This window comes from Dipodomys merriami, unplaced genomic scaffold (genome assembly GCF_024711535.1).
Source record: "Dipodomys merriami isolate MVZ:Mamm:240054 unplaced genomic scaffold, mDipMer1.0.p SCAF_31, whole genome shotgun sequence".
NCBI classification, from domain to species: Eukaryota; Metazoa; Chordata; class Mammalia; order Rodentia; family Heteromyidae; genus Dipodomys; species Dipodomys merriami.
In genome coordinates, this window is record NW_027204604.1 from 11,540,114 (window position 1) to 11,562,228 (window position 22,115).

The 22,115-nt window shown below is 50.0% G+C and overlaps 1 protein-coding gene across 17 annotated transcripts in view; it reads left to right on the top strand.

Moving 5' to 3' along the window:
- Nucleotides 1–22,115, top strand: part of Plekha6 (pleckstrin homology domain containing A6) — a 142,008-nt gene that overhangs the window by 41,165 nt on the left and 78,728 nt on the right. The window contains exon 1 of one of the 17 annotated variants that reach the window (XM_070041748.1): nt 703–787. The exons of the other annotated variants lie outside the window; for them this stretch is intronic. The gene's annotated coding sequence lies outside the window, so the exon portion shown is untranslated. Of the gene's footprint in view, nt 1–702; nt 788–22,115 lie in introns of those variants that run through there. 17 annotated transcript variants of the gene reach the window in all.

The window sequence follows — 22,115 nt, forward strand, 5'->3', positions numbered from 1 at the left end:
GCCTGAGACCCAGGGGCCTGGGTATTCGCTGCTTGGTTTGCCATTTGCCATATTCATGTTCAGTAGAGGCATCACAGAGCCTGACAGAAACCTGCCTCCCCCTTCCTAGGCAGGGCAGGGACTCTCATTTATGGTAATGACACCCTACATTTATAGAGCGTCTTTGCTGCTGGAAGCCAGGTGCTTTTCCTCTAAGCATGCTTCCTTCATTCTGGAGGAGGTGCGGACCCAGGGAAAGGGTCACAGTAACCTTGTGACTGAGGCTCTGAGGCATCCAATGGCCTGCCCGGGGGCCAGGCAGTCAGTGGCAGGATGAGAATTTGAGTTTCAAGAGTCAGAACTGCAGCTGGGATTCATTGTGAGGTCCCTTGCCTTGCTGGCTAACTTTCTCACTGCCTTCTTGCCCTGGCTGCATCAGAGGGGGATCCCAGGCCCTGTGGTGCTTGAAGATCAGTGGAAGTGAAGAGGTGGGAGGTAAATGTGGTGGTGGGGTGGGGAGCTGTGCCTTGGTCATCTCGTGACTGCCTGGCATGGGCATGAATATGGAACAGGCACCCAAGTTGAATACTAAGTTAACCCTACAACAGTTTATCTCCAGGAAGGCTTCTTTGGTTGGCTACTTAGCCTGAGGTGGAGCCTCTTCTGGCCCTGCCCCTCAGGAGGCAGGTGGATTGGGACACTGTGTCTCTCTACCTAGAAGCTTTCGTACTGCTAGGAGGTGGTAAAAGGAACATTTGGAACAGGAGGTGCTTCTGGGCTCTGGCTCCTGCGTACCTCTCCTGGGCTGGTAAGGAAGGCCTCCCTCCCAGCAAACAGGGCTGGGAGTGGAGATGTGGGGGGTCAGAGGGCTGCATGGACAGCCAGCCGAATGGACTGCTGACTTAGTTTATACGTTCCAGACACTTCTTCCAGTCCTCTCCTCCAACCATCACTCACTCCATGCGGTTGATTTCTCTCATTGTTCCTCTCTCTTTAGTGAATTATTTCCTCAGCAGATTTTGAACTGCAATGGGCCAGGTGTGCTAGTCTCTCCCATTTCTCCTTTCCAAAGGTCTTTTAGACTCCCCCACCCCCACCCCAGTCCCTTCCTCTTCTTTAGATTTCTTTAGATCTCTCTTTAGATTTCTTCTCCCTCATTCCTCTTTGTTCCAGAATGTTCTCCTTTCCTCTCCTTTAGGATCTGTGTTCAGTAGCACCAGGAAGTATTGAGGGCAGAAACAGTCTGGGAAGTGCCAACTGTTTGCCCAAGGTGGGGTTGGCTGCAACCTGGCTGTTAGGTTGGGCTAGAGCGTGGGCCTGGGTGCTTGGCTCACGTGTTGCTTTGTCTTCCCCTTCCTTCACTGTCTGCCTTCCTCCCCAGTCCCTTGTCCCACTCTGACTGACCCCTGATGGAGGCTGAGATGGGGCAAAGCGGCTGCTCCAGCTTCTACAGGTGCCACCTTGCTGAGATGTTTGTTTGTTTGCATACCCAGGTACAAAGCTGATCCTCCCCACCTGAAGCTGGGGTGCCTCTTAGAGCCAGGGTGGCCTAGGAGAGAAGGAGCACTGGGTTTTAGCTCTGAAGATGATGTGGTCACTTGGTGCGACCACTTGTTCTTAGGGAACACAGGCTGGACCTCTATCAAAAGCCCAAGCAGAAGGAACTGTAGAAGGTGAGATGTGAGCTGTGGCACTGGTTCTGCCTGGAAGGGAAAGCAGCCGGGGGCCCTGCCCTGTGCTGTTCAATACATGAGCCCCTGGGGCCAGGGTCGGTGGCTTGGCTGCTCCCAGGAGTCAGTTGCGCCATCTTCACAGTAAAAAACACATTTGTGTTTTTAAAACATGTTTTTCCCATAGAAAATTCCAAGCATATATGCTCAGGCTTCAGTCATTTTGAAGTGGTCTCATGTCCACTTTTATTCCCAGTTTTTCCTACTCTTTAATTATTTTGAAGAAAATCCTACTTGGCTTATTATTTCATCTCTCAAGGTAGGGACTCTTAGAGAAACCCCAACATATTATTATCACCAAATAAAACTAACAATTCCATGTAATCAAATCCTATTTTTTAGTTCCCTCGTTGTGTTTTATGAAATCTCTCCCTTATTTTCTTTTTAGTTTGGATCCAGATAAGGCCTATACCTTGTGATTAGTTGTTATAGTTCTTAAGTCATCCTTAATCTGTAGGTGTTTTCTCTTGCGAGGTTTTTTAAAAAATTATTTATTTATTTTATTATTTATTGGTACTGTCCTTGAGTTCCTTTTGCTCAAGGCTGGTTAGTGCTCTACCTCTTGAGACAGACACAACAACACTTCTGGCCTTTCTTTCTTTCTTTCCTTCCTTCCTTCCTTCCTTCCTTCCTTCTTTCCTCCTTCCCTCCCTCCCTCCCTCTCTCTCTCTTTCCTTCCTTCCTTCCTTCCTTCTTTCTTTCTTTCTTTCTTTCTTTCTTTCTTTCTTTCTTTCTTTCTTTCTTTCTTTCTTTCTTTCTTTCTTTCTTTCTTTCTTTCTTTCTTTGTAGTTTATTGGAGATAGTCTCATTTTCTTCCCAGGCTGCCTTGGAACCAATATCCTCAGATCTTACTCTTGTGAGTAGCTAGGATTACAGCTGAGCAACAGGAACCTGACCTCTCCTGCAATGTTTTGCAGAAGAAATTGGGCCATTTATCCCTCCGTTTTTCACATTCTGGGATTGACTGATTGCATCTTCAACATGTTATTTAAAATGTTCTCCTATCCCTGTATTTCCTACAAATAGAGATTGATTTAGGCTATGATCAAATTCAGGCTTCTTTGATTTACGAAGGGAGGAGGCGGGACAAGAACCTGGCCTGTGTGCACACCTATCAGGAGGTACACAGAGTCTGTCTCTCTCTTCTGTCTCTCTCTAGGCTGTCAGCAACTTTGATGATCACTGCCCACATCCATTAATTCATTACAGACTAATTGCCTATTAATTACACTCTCTAATTAGGGGTTGCTTCTTTGATTTCACAGTAAGTGATCTCTCGCTTTGGAAAGAGACCTCCTTCTCTGTGGTTGCTGTGGAGGCTGAGACCCCATGGCCACCAAGTGGCCCACTCCAATCCATTCTCTTTGGGCTGGAGAGGCAGGGGCCCCTTACGTGACAGGCTGGGAGCCATCTTCTGTGAGATATCAAGTCTTAGTGCCAGTGGAGTCAAAGCTTGAAGCTTCCTAAACAACTTTTCCAGTAAGCTCGAAATGCAGTTCACCCATATTTAATCAGATTAATACTCAGCTTCCTTGACGCTCCCTTAACCACCCTCACCACTTTACTTCCTGCTGTCACTGACCTAATGAGAACTACATCTGCATAACAGTTAATAGTTTACAAAGTGCATACACACACAGCATAGTCCAGCATTGAGGCTGTGGGCAAAGCTTCTGGTCAGTACGCTTGGGTGTGGATGATGGCTCCTTTTTCTGGCCTTGGGCAAGAACTCAAACTTCCCTTTGCCTCAGTTTCTCTACCTTTCTCTCCTTTATAGGGTTATCATGCAAATTAAATTATAAAATGCAAGCAAGGAGTTGTACAGTGCCTGAGTATTACCTACTGCTACTGTGGATCTCCTGATAGCGATCTGATGACCAGCTTTGAGTCTGCAGACCTACACCAGGGTAGAACTGTGGCAGAGTTGAAAACTGGCTGTATGTACTAGACGCAGGAACGTATGTTCCTTGTTCTAGTATCTATTCCTAAGAACTTTCCAGCAGCCAGATAGGTGCTGGTGGCTCATGCCTGTAATCCTAGCTACGCTGGAGGCTGAGGTCAGAATAGTGCAGTTCAAAGCCAGCCTGAGGAGGAAAGTCTGAGACTCTTATCTCCAATTAACTACCAGAAAGCTGGTGGTGGCGTTGTGGCTCAAAGTGGTAGGTAGAGTGCTAGCCTTGAGCAGAAGAGCTCAAGGCTAGCTCCTAGGCCCTGAGTTCAAGCCCCATGACTGACAAAAAAAAAAAAAAGAAGGTTCCAGCAGCATTTGCTGCTGTTTCATTGCTTTTCATCTTGACCAGGGTCATCAGAAAGTAGCTGTACTTTTGAGAATGCTGAAGTTGTGTTGAGATGTTCAGAAATGCCAAGTCAGAGGATATGCCCACAACTGGAAAGGAAGCAGCCGCCTGGCTCTCCAGTGACTGCTCGGTGGCCTCCTTAAGAATAGAGCCCACAGGGAGGACGTGGGGAGGATCTAGAGTCTGGCTCAGACCTGCTCTTGTATTTTTCCCTTTTAGAGGCCTGGGCTGTTTCTTGCCCTTGAGGAGGCTCCCCCTCTCCCCCGCCCAAGGGCCTAGACAGCCAGGTGGACATGGCTCCTCCCTGGGAGCTTGTGGTCCCCTGGGGCCTGGCTCAGCTGCTTGCCCATCTGGCCATGCAGATCAGAGATGGAAATCTGTGGCAAGACAATTAGATACCACAGCCTGCCTGGGCAGAGAATGAAACCTACTTATGTGGGGCCAGTCAGCCAGGGGCTCCCAGCACTCTCCCAGGCCTAAGTAAGCCAGAGCCTGCAGGCCAAAAAGGCATCCACAAAGTAAGCACCAAAGCTCCTTTCACTGTCCAGTCCCTGTGCTTTTCCATGTGCTGACCTTAGAGAAGCAAGGCTCCGTTAAGGGACCTCAAGAGGGAGACAGAGGAATGGAGCCAAGGATAAGTGGAGGATGCCCATTAGGTGCCTGGGCTCACACCTGTAATTTTAGCTACTCAGGAGGCTGGGATCTGAGGATCATGTTTGAAGCTAGCTGGGGAAGGAAAGTCTGTGAGACTCTTATCTTCAGTTAACCACCCAAAAGCCAGAAATGGAGCTGTGGGTCAAGAGTAGAGAGCCAGCCTTTGAGTGAAAAAACTAAGGGACAGCATCCAGGCCCTGAGTTCCAGCCCCATAACTGGCACATTAAAAGACAAACAGAAAACAGGAAGCACAAAGGGTGGGGAAGGGCAGCCGTGGAGCACAGACATGCTGTCATGGGCCTCCAGCCAGTGCACTCAGGGAGCTCAGGCTGGGTTTTCTTTCCCCTGGGCTTCTGCCTGGAGCATCCCTTGGCCGCTCCTTTCTTAGGATCTCAGCCTTGTGACTCAAGCATGTGAGCCGAGGGTGGCAGAGTTTCCATCTCAGGTAGAGGAAAGTAGAGGGAGGGACAGGAGAAGCAGAAACCCTAGAAGCTTCTTTGTCCAGATTTCATACTGTAGAGGCTGCTGTACTGGGCCAGCTTCTGCCTGGATGGATCCCTGCTTGAGCAGAGTCCCAGGGTTTGAATGCTAAGTAGATCTTTGGCCCATTTGGCCAATCAGAGAAGGAGGGCACCAAAGAGGGGTGTGGTCAGGTTCAACTTGACCTGAGTACCTAGGTTAGCACTCAGGGCCCTCATGGAACATGCAGGGAATAAATGAGTTGGTGAATGAATGGACCCATCAAAGAGGCAGAAAAGGAGATCTCATTGTATTTCTTTCTGACCTTTTAAATTCTCTAGCTTGAGCCTTAGGTCCGGGACTGCTACTTCTGTTTGCTGGAAACATGTTGTATGTGAAAGCAAAGCTCAATCACCAGGTATGCAAGCACTGTGTGTGAATTAAGGCTTCAGCTTCTCCTCCCCCTCCACCTCCTTGTCCGTATGGCACTCACTGGGTAGGTGGGGACAGAGTGGGAAGCTCCATGGACTTCTATGGTCTCCTGCTTTTCCTTGCATTCTGGATCTGGGCTCGTGACCTCTGTGTCTTTCCCAATGCTTTGCACATAAGGGGGGCACTGATGGAACATTTGCTCAGTAAATGTGTCTGAGTTGGCAGAGGCAGGAGGGAGAAGCTTTGCTTTTCCTGACTTTCCAGGCTATGTTCCTCCTTCCTGTGTGAGAACAGACCTAGGAGCTGGGTATCCGCTCCTGCTTTCTGGTCTGCACAAACTCAAGGGCACAGTTGGAGCCAGACTCCATTTCACCTGGCAGAAGAGGGCATGGAACCAGAGCTGCCCTCAGCCACTGAGAAAGTCGGCCACAGCAGGACTAGACACGTTGAGTGCTCAGAGCCTGTCTCACAAAGCAGCTTAGGAGAAAATTAAGTGGACTCAAGCCAGGGGAAGCATGGCTGGCTGATTGTGCTGGCGTCCTCAGGGAAGGGAGCTGGGCAGGGTGAGGAGCAGGGCTCACTATGAGCAAATTGTCCACATGTGTATGGCAGCCCCAGCTATGCTGGGCATTGGCTGCCTAGAAACAGCTAGGCCTGCTTCTCCTTGTGCCTGTCCTCCAACCCCTGTTCACCTGTCCATGAGATCTTTGCTAGATTAAGGAACCCTGGGCACAGCAAGAGTGGTCCTGCAATTTGGCTGCCTCCTACGTTTGTACCCAGGCTACTTCAAACCACCAGGGCTTAGGGTCCGAGCACCTACAGTACTTTCTAAAGGTCTTTGTCCTCCAGATAGATGCAAACCTATTCAGCTAGCCAGCCAGGGACTTGTACACAGATGGTGTATGCCAAAGGCTCCTGGGGACAGGCAGCTGACACTTGGTCTCCCAACCCTGGGACAGAGCTTTTTCTTGGGGGGGGGGTGCTAGTACTGGAGCACATACTCCTTAGCTTTTGGTGTCCTACCACTTGAACTGCCTGTAATCTCAGCTTTTTGGGTGGTTACTTGGGAAAAAGAGTCTTCTGAGCTTTCCTTCCCAGGCTGGCTTTGAACCTTGATCCTCAGATCTCAGCCTCCTAAATAGCTAGGATAATAGGTGTGAGCCACTACCACCCAGCTTTGGGACAGAGTTCTTGCTGATTCTGAGTTTGAAGATTTTAGTGGCACCCATTGGCTCTTTGTCAAACTATAGTGAGTCCTTCTAACAGGATGACTGACTGTCCCTGCTTGCTCAGGACTTTCCCAAAGTCCAGAGTTCAGGAAAATCCTTTAAGTCCCAGGAAAATGGAGATAGTTGGACACTCCTTTGCTCGGCATGGAGATAGTTGGACACTCCTTTGCTCGGCATTTTCTCTATGCCAACTTGTTAAGCCCAGTTTGCATTTCTGTGCTGCTTACACTGAGAATATTTCCCCTTGCGTTTGTCTTCTGCAGGCTGGCCTCAGAGGTCTGAGCTTACACATAGCTGGGCAGGGCTGTCACCTAGCAGGTGGGCTTCTCCCATCTCTCAAGTGCTCTAAGACAGTTGACATGGCGGTGTCTCTCTACTACTGTTGGGGTGACTGAAGCACAGTGTAGAGGGGGTCCTGCCTGTCTGCTACTGAGCACTCTGATCAAACTTGACATGACAGAGTTTCCTATCTTTGAAGTAACTCCAAGATTCATCTGCTCTCAGTCTCCTTTTCTTTAAAGCCCACCCTACCAAAGGATGAAGATTTGTACAGGTGACACAGAACTGCTTTTAGTTATCGGAGAAACAGAAGTCTATGGAAAGTTTAGCAAACTGTTGGCCTCAAGTCATGTAAAAAACACGCTAGGATCAGAATTGGCTTCCAGCCAGGGGTGTGTGTGTGTGTGTGTGTGTGTGTGTGTGTGTGTGTGTGTGTGTGTGTGTGTGTGTGTGTGTGTGTGTGTGTGTGTGTGTGTGTGTGTGTGTGTGTGTGTGTGTGTTTGTGTGTGTGTGTGTGTGTGTGTGTGGCACAAGCCTGTAATCTCAGAACTCTAGAGAGGCCAAAGGATCTTGAGTTCTAGGCTTGCATAGGCTGCATTGAAATACCCTGACTCAAAAGTAAAACAGAACATCAACAAAAAGAACTGACTTCCAGTTCAGTACCTATAGACACACCTTAAGCTTTTATGATTTCTGGAATAGTCTCTCCACTCCAAATCATTTCTTCAGAATCATCCCTCTCCAGCTAATGTTTTATTAGTGAAATCAAGCTCAGAGGTTATTTCTAAGTTCTTTTTGTTTGGCTCATTCCTTGTCTTATTAAAGATGAAAATGTTCTTCTGTCTGTATCAGTGGGCGCTCTGATAGAAACCAAAAAAGTAGTCACATCTGTTGTGTCAGACTTTCCCCTCCCCTCTCTTCTTTCTCCCTTCCTTTCCCTTCACTTCCTTTCCCATTCCCTCTCCCTTCTCTCTCCTTTGCTTTGCTTTGCTTTCCCTCTCCCCTTCCCTCTTCTCCCCTTCTCTTGCCTCTCCTTCCCTTCGCTTCTTTTCCTCTTCCCTCCCCTTGCCTCCCCTTCCCTTACCTCCCCTTCCTTTGCCTTCCCAGAATTATTCATTGAGACTCCTTTCTGTGTTCTATGTATAAATCTCTTTTGCCCTGGTGACATATACTGTTCTACACTTCTTAAGCCTGCCCTTTACTTCAGTCTTGTGACATTGGAATTTTCTTCAGAGGGCACCCGCACCCCCAGGTATGCTGGTGATCACAGTCAGTGAGAACAACAACCCTGTGTAGGGCGGGCCTACAGGTAGCACAGGCCTCAGGAGCTGGGCCCAGAAGAGGCTCGTAGAGTCCAAGTGCTGCTGAAACACATCCCTGTGAGCTGGGTTTCTGATTCCATTCATTCTAGCCAAGGGTGACTGATGTAGAGCCCCAGGGCCAGGGCAGGGGGGAGCCCAGGCCTCCCTCCACAGGCACCAGGACATTATCAGCATCTGTCACAGGAGTCTGTCTGGGTGGCAGCAACATGAACTGTACTTGGCTGCTAGGCCCATCAGCCCAGCCTGGCCTCATCTTGCTACTCTTATCTGTGCGTAGGATGTTTGACCTGCTTAGTCCTTTCCTCTTCAGAGCCAGACAACTGCATCTTCCAGGTGGTTAGGAAATGAGTTGCTTTTAGATTACCCGACTCAAACATTAACTCGGTAAAGAGCTGTTATTATGAGGTAGCTTATTCCCTGGGCCATTTGTCTCTCTAGTAAGTTCTCCATTTTGGTGAATTGGCAGTGAGCTCATCATATACTAGGTGAATAAGGTGCATGGCACTCTCCTCTACTTTCACACCTGCTTTTTTCCTTCCTCCATGTCAGCGGAAACCACAGAGAAAAGTGGGCTGTGGCTGTAAGCCCATCCATCTTTCTGGGCTCCTAAATCTGTGTGGCTCTGGGAGAGACCAGCCAGGAGTCCGTGGTGTTGCTTTTTTATTTTCTGGGCCTCAGTATTCTCTTCTTTCTGATGGAATAACAACTTCTATCCATCCTGTGTTGTGAAGATGCTATGCAGAGAGAGTAAAAATCCAAGCTGGGCACTGGTGGCTTAGGCCTGAAATACTAGCTGCTCAGAAGACAGATCTGAGGACTGCAGTTTGAAGCCAGCCTGGGCAGTGCTGTGAGCCTCAGATCTCCAGTAATCTACCAAAAAATGCTGGAAGTGAAGCTGTGGCTCAAGTGGTAGAGTGCTAGCTAGCCTTGAGCAAATGAAGCTCAGAGACAGCACCCACACATATACAAAAAGTGAAAATCCTGTGTAAATGTTAAGTTCTAGGGCAGAGCAAAGAAGAGATGGTCCTTGGGAAAGACCCAGCTCAGTGTGCACAGTAATGCCTGGCACCTAGGGGCAAACCTTTAGGAAATGTTTGTCAAGTGAAAAGAAAATGTGACTTAAATGGCTGGAGCTGAACAATGTGAATGTGGGAAGGTTATTAAGGTCCAGGGAAATGCACTGCAGAGGCAAGCTTCGGTTTGGGCACAGTGAGTCTAGGAGGGCTTCCTAGAAGAAATAGTTTAGATGTAGGGTAAGGAGTCATGAAGTGATGCTGCACAAGATATGTGGGCACATGTGCCACCCTGGCCCTGTGTAGCTTGGATGTGTGTGCAGGAGGGGGTCCAGAGAAAGGAGTAGAAGGAGGAAGGGTCAGAGACATGGGGAGCTACACTGGGCTCCAAGTGAGAAAAATGCATGGTGGGGTCTATGGAGGAGCGCGTTTGGGGAGTATGGCTGTGGTTGGTTGGAGGAGGCCTCAGGACTTTGTGATCTGCTCTTCTCTGTCAAGGGAAGAAGTCTGGAGGTCCCCAGACCAGGCTCTGCGTTAGAGGGAAGTCATAGAGACCTAAGGTCCTTTTACACTTGGCTTTCCTAAGGTCACTGGGCACTACAGTTTTTAAAAATCTGTGAATTCAGAGTAAGAGGGTTCTTGTCAAAGAGTTAATTTGAAGCTTGACTGAAGTACTGAGAATAGAATCTCCAGAGCATATGGTAAAGTACCCGGGAGGAGTGCGGGTGGCTTATGTTTTTAGTTGCTTCTTCTCCATATTCTTTAGGCGTCTGCTAAAGGAGGTGGGCAGAGCCATGGGCAGCTCCAGTGCCCCGCCTTCTGGCCATAGCAGGACTGTCCTTGTACTAACCAGAGCACAGGGACACAGACCCGGCCACTCCCCTTCTCTCCTGCATCCCTGCAACACCCAGCAGTCATCTGCTAAATGTTCGTTGGATGAAAGATGGATTTGATGGGCTTTGTCCTTTGGCGTTCCCAGTCTAGCTGTGGAGGCAGACTTGTAAACAAAGAATTAGGAAAAATAAGAGAAGACTCGCAGGGTGCTCTGCAGGCTGTGGCTGGAGTGCAGGAAGGTGTGGGAAGCTGAGCAGGTAGAGCAGCGGTGCACAGAGGCCACAGCAGGCCTGGAACAAGGTGAGCAGGGACTGGAGTTCAGGGCATGCTTCAGGGGCTCAGGGGGAAGATGGCCAGAAGGTGGACCGGCTCATCTGGAGCCCCAACTGTCCACCCAGGAGATTGCACTTGATCCTTTCAAATTTATCTATTTACTTTTGTGCTAGTCCTAGGTCTTGAACTTAGGGCCTGAGCACTGTCCTTTAGCTTTTTTGTTAAAGGCTGGCACTCTACTACTTGAGCCACAGTTCTACTTCTGGCTTTATGGTGGTTTATTGGAGATAAGAGTCTCAGGGACTTTATTGCCTGGACTGGCTTAGAACCGCAATCCTTAGATTTCAGCCTCCTGAGTAGCCAGGGTTACACATGTGAGCTACCAGCACCTAGATCCTTTCAAGTTCATAAGCAGGCACGAGGCATAGTTAGCTCAGGTCCTCTCTTCCAGTCTCCATCCTTGTGGCTGAGTCCATGATCTGAGGATCAGAGAAGCGTGTGGCCTGCCTCAGGGCACTCTGCACATCTTCTATAGGGTGAGAGTGGGAGTTCAGGGGCTCTGTCTTCCATGAAGAGCTTCCTGTACTAGACTGTCCTGTCCACCTTGCTGGACTCCTACTGTCCTTGTGGGAGGTCATGGCCCCTGGCTAACACTGTCCCACATTCTGGCTTGCCCATTAAAGAGCCCAGTGTGACTGAGCCCCCCCCCCTTCCACCCCCCAACTCTTTGGCACAAGGAGAAGCCACAAGATCCTTTGGAATAGCTTCCTTCTTCATTTCCAGGTGCCTGGCTGCCTGGCATGTGCCAGATTTGGCTTGAGGATTTGTTTTCAAAAGAGGTCAGGCAGGATTAGCAGAGGGTAGTGATGTTACTCTGGGTTTTAAAAGAAGGCCAAGAACCCCCCCCCCCCCCCGCCCTCGGTCCCTTCCTTCCTCCCCATGCTTCTAGTTCCCCAGCCCCAGGGCTGTGCGTGCACACAAAAGCTCCCCATGGATGCTGCAAGCAGCAACCATCAACCATACAGTGGCCTTTGTAAGGAAAAGTGGGATTGGATTCTTTTTGGGAAAGAGGGTAAAGCCATGGAGGCCTCATGGGGTCTGAGCCTCTGGGCTGTCAAGAAGTGTCTCTGTCTCCTCAGCCCAGGGATGCTCTGGAGGGGAGCCAAGCAATGCAGTTCCACTTCTAGCTGCTCTGAGCTGTCCTCTGGCCCACGTGGAGGCTGAGGTTAGATTTGTGGTGGCTCAGATGATGAGCCTGGCGCCGCCTCCTCCTGGGTCCCGCTGGCACTGGCTCCTCCCCCAGGCAGCACCCCTAAAGCTTACCCTTTTGAGGAGAAGGTGCCCCAGGCCACCATTGTCCTGAGCCCATCCCATCTTCAGAGGCAACACAAACCTCCGTCTTCTGAGTTGGAGCACCAAGGCCAGAGGCCAGTGGAGCATGGAGAAGCTGGAGGGAAGGTGGGAAAGTGGGGGGGAGGGACAGCAACATCTGGGGTCCCCTTCCCCTGTGAACTGCCTGTAGGTGGGAGGCCAGTATAAGTGGTGTTTATTTTCAGGGCTCAGGGAACAGCCCTGAGGGCCATGTGCCCTGTCCAGCTTTGAAGTGACCATGATTTCCTACTTCTACCCTCCTCCCTCCTCCTGCCTTCTCCCTTCTCCCTCCCTCTGCATCCCTGCGCCCTGTCCCTTCCTTCTCTCTTCCATATTTAAACCACCCTCCTTCCCCAGACATTTATTGAGAAACCCTCATGTGCTAGACATGAGGAATGCAGAAATGAGACATGGCCACTGCCCTGGAAGGTTTGGGGTGCTCTAAGGAAGACAGATACATAAGCAGTGCAGCATAGGATGCTGAGGACAATTCAGGCACCCAGCAGGAGTGACACAAGGCACAGAGGAGGGAGGAGCTGCTCCCTTGGGTGGGGAATGGGATTTGTAGGGGGTAGAAAGTCAGAACCATGGCTCAAGCCTGTAATCTTATCTACTCAGGAGGCTGAGATCTGAGGATCACGGTTCAAAGCCAGCCTGGGCAGGAAGGTCCAAAGCCAGCCTGGGCAGGAAGGTCCGTGAGACTCTTATCTCCAATAAACCACTAGAAAACCGAAGTGGTGCTGTGACTCAAGAGGTAGAGTGCTTACCTTGAGCTGAAGAACTGAGGGACAGCACCCAAGCCCAGAGTTCAAGCCCCATGACCAAAAAAAAGAAAAAAAAAAGAAAAAAAGAAAAGAAAAAGAAAAAAGGTCAGAGCCAGGCCTTGTTGGTACCACTTGTCTGTTTTATCACACAGTGTGAAGGTGAGTAAGTCCATTAATCTCACTCTGTCTGTTTCCCCATTGGTTTAAAAAATGTTGGCGCTGGGTGCTGATGGCTCACCCTTGTAATCCTAGCTAGTCAGGAGGCTGAGATCTGAGGATCATGTTTGAAGCTAACAGGGGAAAGAAAGTCAAAGCCAGCCCAGGCAGGAAAAATCTATGAGACTCTTTCATCTCCAATTAACCAGTAAAACAACAACAAAAGCTAGAAATGGAGCTTTGGCTCAAGAGGTAGAGAGCCAGCCTTGAGGGAAAAAGCTAAGCAACTTTATCCAGGCCCCGAGTTTAAGCTTCCAGTACTGGCATTAAAAAAACAAACACAAACAAACAAAACGAGCTTGAAGCTAGATCAAGAATGAGAAGAAACCCCGGCGCTGGTGGCTCACGTCTATAATCCTAGCTACTCAGGAGGCTGAGGTCTAAGGATCGCGGTTCAAAGCCAGCCTGGGCAGGAAAGACTCTGAGACTCTTATCTCCAATAAACAACCAGAAAACTGGAAGTGGCACTGTGGCTCAAGTGGTACAGCACTTGTCTTGAGCTGAAGAGTTCAGGGACAGCGCCCAGGTTCAAGCTCCATAACCAAAAAAAAAAAAAAAAAAAAAAGAATGAGAAGATATAAATACTAGCGATTGCTTTGCCCAGTAGGAAGAGGTACTAGCCTCTCTCAGGACTCTGGGGATTTTAGGAAATGATCCATAAAGCTAACAGGATGGAACACCTGCTCCTCCTCTTCCCTGCAGGATAAAAAGATCTCCTGTGGCTCTGGGGCGGAGGAAAGTGAATGCACCTTATAGACTGCTGCTGTCTTCCTCCCCATCAGAGCTGGCTCCAGGGATGAGCTGAGTGTCTGGCGCTGGGAGACTGGACAGCCAGGACCAGGTGGCAGGATGCAAGGGAAGACCGGGAGAGCCAGGGACCTCCAGGAACCCTGAGAGGGAGATGACTGACTTCCCATCTTCTAGAAAGCCCCTTCTCATCTTCCAGTGTGGTTCATTCACCCCAAGTGGCCTCCACCAGTCAGTCCTCAGCCTCTCTGGGCTATAACATGAGCGAATCTAGTTCCCCTAACATCTCTGGACCATTGGATGAGATAAAACTAGAAGAAACTACATCTTTAAGAACAAAGGAGGCAGGAGAAATATATATCCATCCTCTAGTTGATACTGCCAGACTAAGGGAACAGTCATTCATGCATTCTGTGGTTATGAGCACTGATAACCAACTAGTGCAGTAGAACTCTGGGCAGGGTGGGGTGGGGGTTCTGATGGGCACCTGGCAGTGTTTCCTGAATTGCAGCCCTTAGAAAACAACATTGGGCTAGGGATGTGGCTTAGTGTATAGTGCTCACCTGGCATACATAAAGTCCTGGGTTTCAGTACCATATAAACAGAAAAAGGAAGTGGTGCTGTGGCTCAAGTGATAGAGTGCTAGCCTTGAGCAAAAGAAGTTAGGGGACAGGCCCAGGCCCTGAGTTCAAGCCCCGGGACTGGTGCAAAAAAAAGGAAAGGAAAGGAAAGAAGGGTGGAAGGACAGAAGGAAAGGAAAGAAAGGAAGAAAGAAAGAAAAAAGAAAGAAAGAAAGACTGCTTGGTTTTAAGGCCAGGGCATATGAAGCCACCTCTGTCATAGACAAGGCCACAGGCTTTTCGCTCTTCTGTGGGGAAAGTAGGCAGCAAAGCAAACAGATGCTCTGTACCATGGTTGCAGGTCCACATGTGGGAGATGGGGGTCAAATCCTGGCCCTGCTGCCTATTAGCTGTGCAGTAATTTAACCTCTCTGTGCTTCTCTTTCCTTACTTGTGAAACCTGGATGATATTTCTTCCCCTTGGCTTGTATGTACATGAAAGGAGTGGATCTGAAAAGCTATGTGATCTTTCCATGCTATCTAGCCACTGGTCCTCAGGCTGGTAGACAGACTTTGAGCTAGGCTTCAGAAAGTTGCTTCTCAGGAGAGACTACTGGGGATTATGGGGGCTCTGAGATGGGGGTGGTGTTCCTAAAGCTCATGCCCAGACCTGAGCTGCTCCCAGACCTGAGCTGCTCCCAGACCTGAGCTGCTCTCAGAGGTGGCTGCAGTTGAGCCAGGCATTTGCTCCTGGCTGGGTAGTTTCTGCCCAGCCTCAGAAAAGGCCTGACCCTTTCCAGCCTGAGCCCCTGCCTGGAGCCGAGGACCAGATGACCACTGCAGGGCAGCTCCGGGCAGTTCATCAAACCCTTCAGATTGTATCAACTGCACTGGGTTTGCGATTAGATTGAACTTTTTAATTTAAAGAGAGATTTAAGGGTGGAGGTGTGGAGGCGGTGGAGGCTCTGGGCAAGGCTGGCTCCTTCTGGTTCTGTCGCTGTAGATGCATGGTTGGTGACAGGGTTCCATGTTGACCAGGGAGATGTGTAGGAGGCCACTGGACTCCCTGACTTCAGTCAACCTTGGCAACTTTCTGCTTCAGCTCTAGATGGGATGTCTTGTTTTCTGTCTTCTAGAAACCTCTAGAAGCACAAAGGAATAATTCCTATCCTGGTGTATTATAATGGATTTTGCCATGCTTTCTTTTATTGTGCCAGTACTGGGATTTGAATTTAGGGCCTCAAGCCCTCACTTGGCTTTTTCACTCAAGGCTGGTGTTCTGCCACTTGAGCCACACCTTCACTTCTGGCTTTTGTTTCGAAGCTTAACTAGAGACAGATGGACTTTTATTCTTGGGCTGGCTTCATACTGAGATCCTCACCTGTGAGCCTCCTGAGGAGCTATAGGATTACAGGTGTGAGCCACCAGCACCTGACTTGCACTGCTTCGTATCCTGTCTGATCTAACACCTACCTTGACCTGCCCAGTGGGAAATGGGTTGAAATGGGCAAGTTGGATATCTGTCTTAACCTTTCCATTGTAAAATGGGTTTAAATTCCAGCCATCCATATCAAGGCTAAACCAATGACGGACAGACTAGAAAGGATGGAAACCAAAAGAAACTGATTATTTATGTATTGTTGTTTTGAACTCAGGGCCTTGCACTTGCTAGGCAGGTATTCAACCACTTGAGGCACAGCTCCAGCCCTTGTCCTTTAGTTATGTTTTTCATAACCTGTGCCTCTTGGTAGATGAGCACAGAGGTGCTCTACCATACCTGGCTTGTTGAGATGAGGTTCCACTAACTTTGTCTGAGTGGTTCTTGAACTGTAATCCTCCCGATCTCTTATGTCCTGAGTAGCTGATGATAGGTGTGTACCAGCCTAAAATTGTGACCTTTTAGAAGGGTCTTCCAGGTCTCTGGTACGTTAGGTAAGTAGCTCCCCCTTTTGGAATAGGGCAGAAAGACAAGATTAGCTCCAAAGGGTCTGCCAGGCACTAGCAGCAGAATGGGGGCTGCTGGGGAGGCCAGTCACCCCAGCATGGCTCCAGAGCATTTCCCCCACGTCGCTGTTCCGAGCAGCCCGCAGCTGTCTCTGACACAGCTGTCTCCTCAGCACAGGGTTCTTGTGGGCTCTGGAAGCACTGACACCCACCTTTCATTCTGCACCATGAAAGCCAGCCTCTCACCAAGCACGGCCTCTCCTCGCTCCCCAGGCCCATGGCTCCTTTCATGCTATGAAAAGTTAGGAAATATTTTTTCAGAGCTTCCTCTTGTGGAGAGTGAGCTCTCAAAGATCAGTTTACCTGTTGGAAGAACATCTACCAGGCAGGAGACATGTGTGCACGGTATTACATACATCCTGAGACCCCACCGTCTGACCCCCCAAATTCCCTTCCAGCTTCTCGCAACGAAGAGAAGAAAGCAGGCTGTAAATACGAAGTGTTTCCATCAGCGCCTGTCAGAGATGAATGGCGTGTGAGTTCCTTCATTAGCAGCATCATTCCAACATGGCAGCTTTCTCCCACCCCTTCACCGTGCTCTTTTGCCAGAACGCCCCGCCCCCGTGCCGCTGTCCCTGTGCCACTGTCTCTGGTGGGAGCATGGTTTCCGTAGCTCCTCCCCTCCATGCCCACCTCTTGGTTTGGGGCTTCCTCACTGATGCTGTGGCAGGGTCTGTCTGCAGAATGAATGGCCAGGTCTGGGTTTTGTGGGGATGAGAGTTATCGAGAGGCTTCCTGGAAGCAGTAGCCTTTGAGCTCAGCCTTGAAACCATGACCTAACGAGGGAGATTTGGATCCACCAGCATCTGGGGTGGAGTCGGAGAATCTTTTCTGCAGCTGTGCCTTAAGGTGGAAGATAACCCAATATGTCTGGGATCTGCCACCTTAAAGGATGCCTTGCTCCAGTGGCTGGCAAGGAGTGGGCCACCCTGTGGGAGAGAGAAGAGGAGCAATTGGTGTGGCCAGAAGCAGGGATGCCCAGGTTCTTTAGGGGGAAAGGTTACAATGTTCACTTCAGCTGAGTTAGAGTGGACTAGGACATTTGGAAGATGAGTGGGCAGCTGGGCATGGTGGTGCATACCTGTAATCCCAGCACTCATGACAAGGTTGCAGCAGGAAGATTATGCATGAGTTGGAAGCCAGCCTCGGCTACTTCATGAGTTTGAGTCTAAACTGGGCTATAGCAAGACCTTGCATCAACAAATAAAAACAAACTAATATACAAAATGAGAGAGGGCAAACTGGGCCTCAGATGCCAAGCTCAGGTGTTGGGCAGTTGAAGGGTGACCATTGAGAGTTCCTGAACAAAGAGAGGAACATTGGGACCTAGCACTGGTGGCTCTTGCCTGTGCTCCACTCAGGAGGCTGAGATCTGAAGATCACAATTCAAAGCCCATCCCAGGCAGATGAATCCAAAAGACTCTATTCCCAAGTAACCAGCAAAACGCTAGAAGTGGAGGTATGGCTCAAGTGATAGAGTACCAACGTTGAGCAAAAAGGCTAAAGCAAGATCATGAGGCCCAAGTTCAAACTCCACCATTCACACATTAAGGGCATGAATGAGAGTAACATGAAGCAGGCATTAAACCACATACTACAAAAGGGAAGTTAGCTTTATTTTTAAAATTCAAGGACAGTATTACATGTTTCAAAATATTTCTTGGTGTCTAACCCAAATCTTTCCTGCTGTCCTTAAATAAAGTTCAGTTTGTCTCGCAGGAGCTGGAAACAGCTGGACAGGGTCCTGTGACTGGAAGGAGAAGTCACACTCCCATTTCTGCCAGAAAGAACCCACATATCATTGTGGAACAGGGTGTGTGCAGGGTTCGGGGCCAAGCTGGCAGAGGTCTGGGGCACTTGAGGGCACAAGTCTGCACCAATCCCTCTAGGGGTGTGGGTTTGGGGTAACTGGAGCCCCTGTGGAAGTAGAAACCCTGGACTTGTCCCTGAGGTCCGGCTCCCCTTTGTCCCAGTTCTGGCATGGGTGCTGGCCTGTGGAAAGCTCCCGGCATCAACACTGGCTCCTCTGCCTCTCCCGCGCCATGGGGAGGATACAGGCCTGTGAGCCACGAGATCTGGGCCCAGGGGAGAGAGACAAGACAGGATTCAGGGGGCCCCGGGGACCAGGCTAAAGGGGATTTGTTTCTGTGTCATCTCAGACGTGGTTGAGTCCCACCTGACTCCCGAGAGTAGGCTCTGCCAGGAGCTCCCAGGTAGCAGGTGTCTGTCCACTGCTCCAGGTGTGGACTTACACTGTCCCCAGGGTTGGGGGGGGTGGCGCCCCATTAGTGTTGGTCTTGCACTTTCAGGGTCCTCCCTCTTTCGTTGGTCTCAGCCCACCTCCTTCCTTGGTTCTTTGTAGCAGTGTTGGATGAACTGTGGAGCCCTGGGTCCCTAAAAAAGCAAGCTTCTCCTGAGCAGGGATTTCTCCACCCCCAGGCTCCCAGGGCCAGTGGAACAGCCCATGTGAGGCTGAACCAGGAACAGGTGAGCTGCAGTGCCCACAGAGGCCTCGCGGGCCCAGGTGCGGGAGCGTGGCACCCCCTTCCACTGCTCACCCTCACGCTGCCATCCTGTCATCTGCTTAAGGGTACCTAGCTTCCTCCACTTGACCCCAACATGCCGTGGCAGCAAGAGGGGCCAGGTAAGAGCCCTTGCCATCATCCACTTGGGCTGCTGTAGTCCATGATTCTTCCCCTCCCCAGCCCCCTGCCATGTCTATGCCAGCAGATGAATAGGAGGGCAGCGCACTGTGGGGAAGCAAACAATCAGGACCTTTCCAGGAAGCCCAGGGAGGAAGCTGCCTGTCAGAGGATCCCAGGGTGGGTGCTCAGTGGGGTGCCTTGAACAGGTTGCTGCGTTTCTTTAATTAGACACCCACATGATGCTCTCTGCTAATGACCACGTTTCCCAGGGAGATGACAGATAAAAGGGAGGAAGTCTCCAGGCCAGCCACTTGGAAGGAGCCCATCCAGGGATTCCTTGGGCCGGTACCAGCTACAGACTATTTAGGAGAGTGGGTGTTTTCTCCCCAGGGACCAGGAGGACAAACAGGAGGCTCCCGACCTATTTCTGCCTCCAGTATTGACTTCCTATGTGAGCTCCAGTTCCTGGTTGAGATTTGCCCTCCTGTAAAGTGGGGAGCCAGCCCAGGGCTGGTGCCTCATGCTTGAAATCCTGTTACTCACGAGGCTAAGATCTGAGGATCACAGTTTGAAGCCAGCCTAGGCAGGAAAGTCTGTGAGTCTCTTATCTCAGTTAACCAAAAAAAAGTCAGAAGTGGAACTGTGGCTCAAGTGTGCTAGTCTTGAGCAGAAAAGGTTAAGGGACAGCGCCTAGACCCTGAGTTCCAAGGCATCTTCCCCCCACCCCCCCCACCCCCAAGCCACACACACACAAGGGAAGGAAGGAAGGAAGGAAGGAAGGAAGGAAGGAAGGAAGGAAGGAAAGGAGGGAGGGAGGGAGGGAGGGAGGGAGGGAGGGAGAGAAGGAGGGAGGGAGGAAAAAATAATCCAGAGAGGTCATGGCCTGTGTCCAGGGGTCCCTGAGCCAGGTGCTGACCAGAAATGTACTTGTCCAGAAGTGGTCATGCCAGGGAGCAGGGGTGGGGGTTCAGGAGGATGTGGTTTTCCCAGCAAGAAGTTTGCTTGGAAGGAGAGCCAGGTGGGCAGTCTGTCTGAGATTGTGAATTGCAGCTGGACGGACAGTCAGGAACTCGCCTGAGATTGGAAGCTGTGCTTTGAAGCTGGGCTAAGGGCCCTGCTGCTGATGTTGCAGCGTTTCTCAGAGGGAAATTCATGCTGGTTGGTAACGTTCTCTGCTGACGGGGCGGGGCAGGGGGGTTGGCTGCACTTACATTTGCCATTCTTCTGTGTCCGCCCCAGTGCTCTCCAGTCCATCTCCCTAGGACTGGGGACATCCTGCCCCCCCACCCCTCCAGTTCTTTTCCTGACTGGGCTAGCCAAATATTTATCAAGAAGCAGGGCTGCCTAGAAGAGGCGCCAGGAACTAGATACATATGCTTGTGCTGACCAGACAGTGCCAGGCTTCATGGGCTCCTGAGTGCTACAGCCCCATTGTGAGCCTTGCAAAGGCAGGGCTGGGGGGTACCATGTTGAAGCCTGAGAGGGGCCATGCTGCTCTTGGAGTATTCTGGGATCCTGGCATCCTGGGCTTGTTTGCTCCATTCCAGGAAGGCATGAATGCCTATAGAGAGCGGACTGTGGTGGTGGTAGGGTGGTGGGTGCTGTTCCTCTGGTCCCTGTTTGAGATGGCTGTAGTCTGGACAGCACGGCAGATCACCAGCTGTCATGGAAGCATTGGTCTATAGTGAAGACTAAACGTGGAAACTTTGAATTTTGGTTTTACCACTCCACTAGCTACGTGTCTTTGGGCAAGTTGGCAAAGTCCACTAGTCAGAAGTTCTCTGGGCTGTGAAATGCAACAGCTCTCATCCCACTGTTTCCCTGAGGGCCTAACCAGGATGAGCAGGTTCCTGAGTTCCATCCCTAGCACTGCAATCAATCAATCAGTCAATCAGCCAATCAAATGTCAGGCCCTGTGGCACTATCTTAATGCCTATTGTAAGAAGCTAGGTGGCTAACAACACTGTCACCAAAGGATCACTTTAGATCTCAGGATGCACCCTCCCTCCCTCCCTCCCTTCCTTCCTTTCTTCCTTCCTTCCTTCCTTCCTTCCGGGCTTGAACTCAGGACTTAAGCTGTCACTTGGCTTTTTCTCTCAAGGTTTCCAATCTATCACTGTATCCATACCTCCACTTCTGGTGTTTTGGGGTTAATTGGAGATTAGAGCCTCACAGCCTTTTCTGCCTGGGCTGGCTTTGGTCCTTGATCCCCAGATCTCAGCCTCCTGAGTAGCAAGGATTATAGGTATAAGCCACTAGCACTCAGCTTCAGATACATTTTCTGAGTTTCAGGATTTTAGGATCCACAAGGCCATGGTGATTATGAGGTTTCTTCCAATAAAGGAAGAAAACGAGTCCCTTTACAGGGTAACCTGAGTACTTTCATATGAGGAAGCAGGAAAGAAATTACATTTTGATTTTATTTAATAAGCATTTTTGAGCAAAGGTACTTTCAGTTCTCCATAGTTTTGTGACTTTAAAACCCCTTTGAACATCTTGGAAAATGTATTTGGAAATTTATTACATTGGGCAGTTTTCATTCGTTTTTTTGTTACACACTCAGGAAGTTTTGATCTGTGTAGTTTCAGGACTGGAATCGATGGGTAGAGGCAGAAAAGCTTTCAGACGGTGAGCTCTAATAATGAGTTAGGCTGCTTCCCAAAGTAGTGAGGCTGCCATCCCTGCAGGAGTCGAGCTCATGTGATTGGTCATCTTTCATTGTTGGGGTAGAGGGGTTTTTCCTCATTGGGTGGGAAAGCAGACTGCCGAGTGCTGGATTCCCTCCTAGATGTGGGAGGCTGTGGGATGGACACCTTCTGCCTCTGTGCCTCCTCTTGTTCCCAGCAAGAGCTTCTCTACCCTGTGGGCTAAAGCACCAGAGAATGGAGTTAGGGAAAATTTTCCCTGGGCTTCCTGGCAAACCCCTCTCCTTGGATCCTGTTTTGACTAACGTTTTTTAATCTCTCTGGAGATGTCCTCTGCTTGATCTTTTCCAAAGGCCCCGAGCCTTTTGCATGCTCTTGCACAAGTCTCAGAACCAGTCTGTGTTCTAGATGGATCTCTAGCATGAGAGACTGCAGTCAAGCTACTTGTACTGTGCTCCTCCTAGTGTAGCCACGAAGAGAGAAGGCAAGGAGTTGCCTCCAAGTCCAGTCCTTAAAAAGCTTCGGTCTCTCTTGGAAACTGGCTTTATCATAGGTCGGGTCCACTGAGGGGAGGAGGCAGTAAGCAAAGGACCGCTGAGTGGTAAGTCAGGGCAGCAGGCTTAGGCGCCTTGGTGAAGCGGGCCAGTGAGTTCTGTACGTG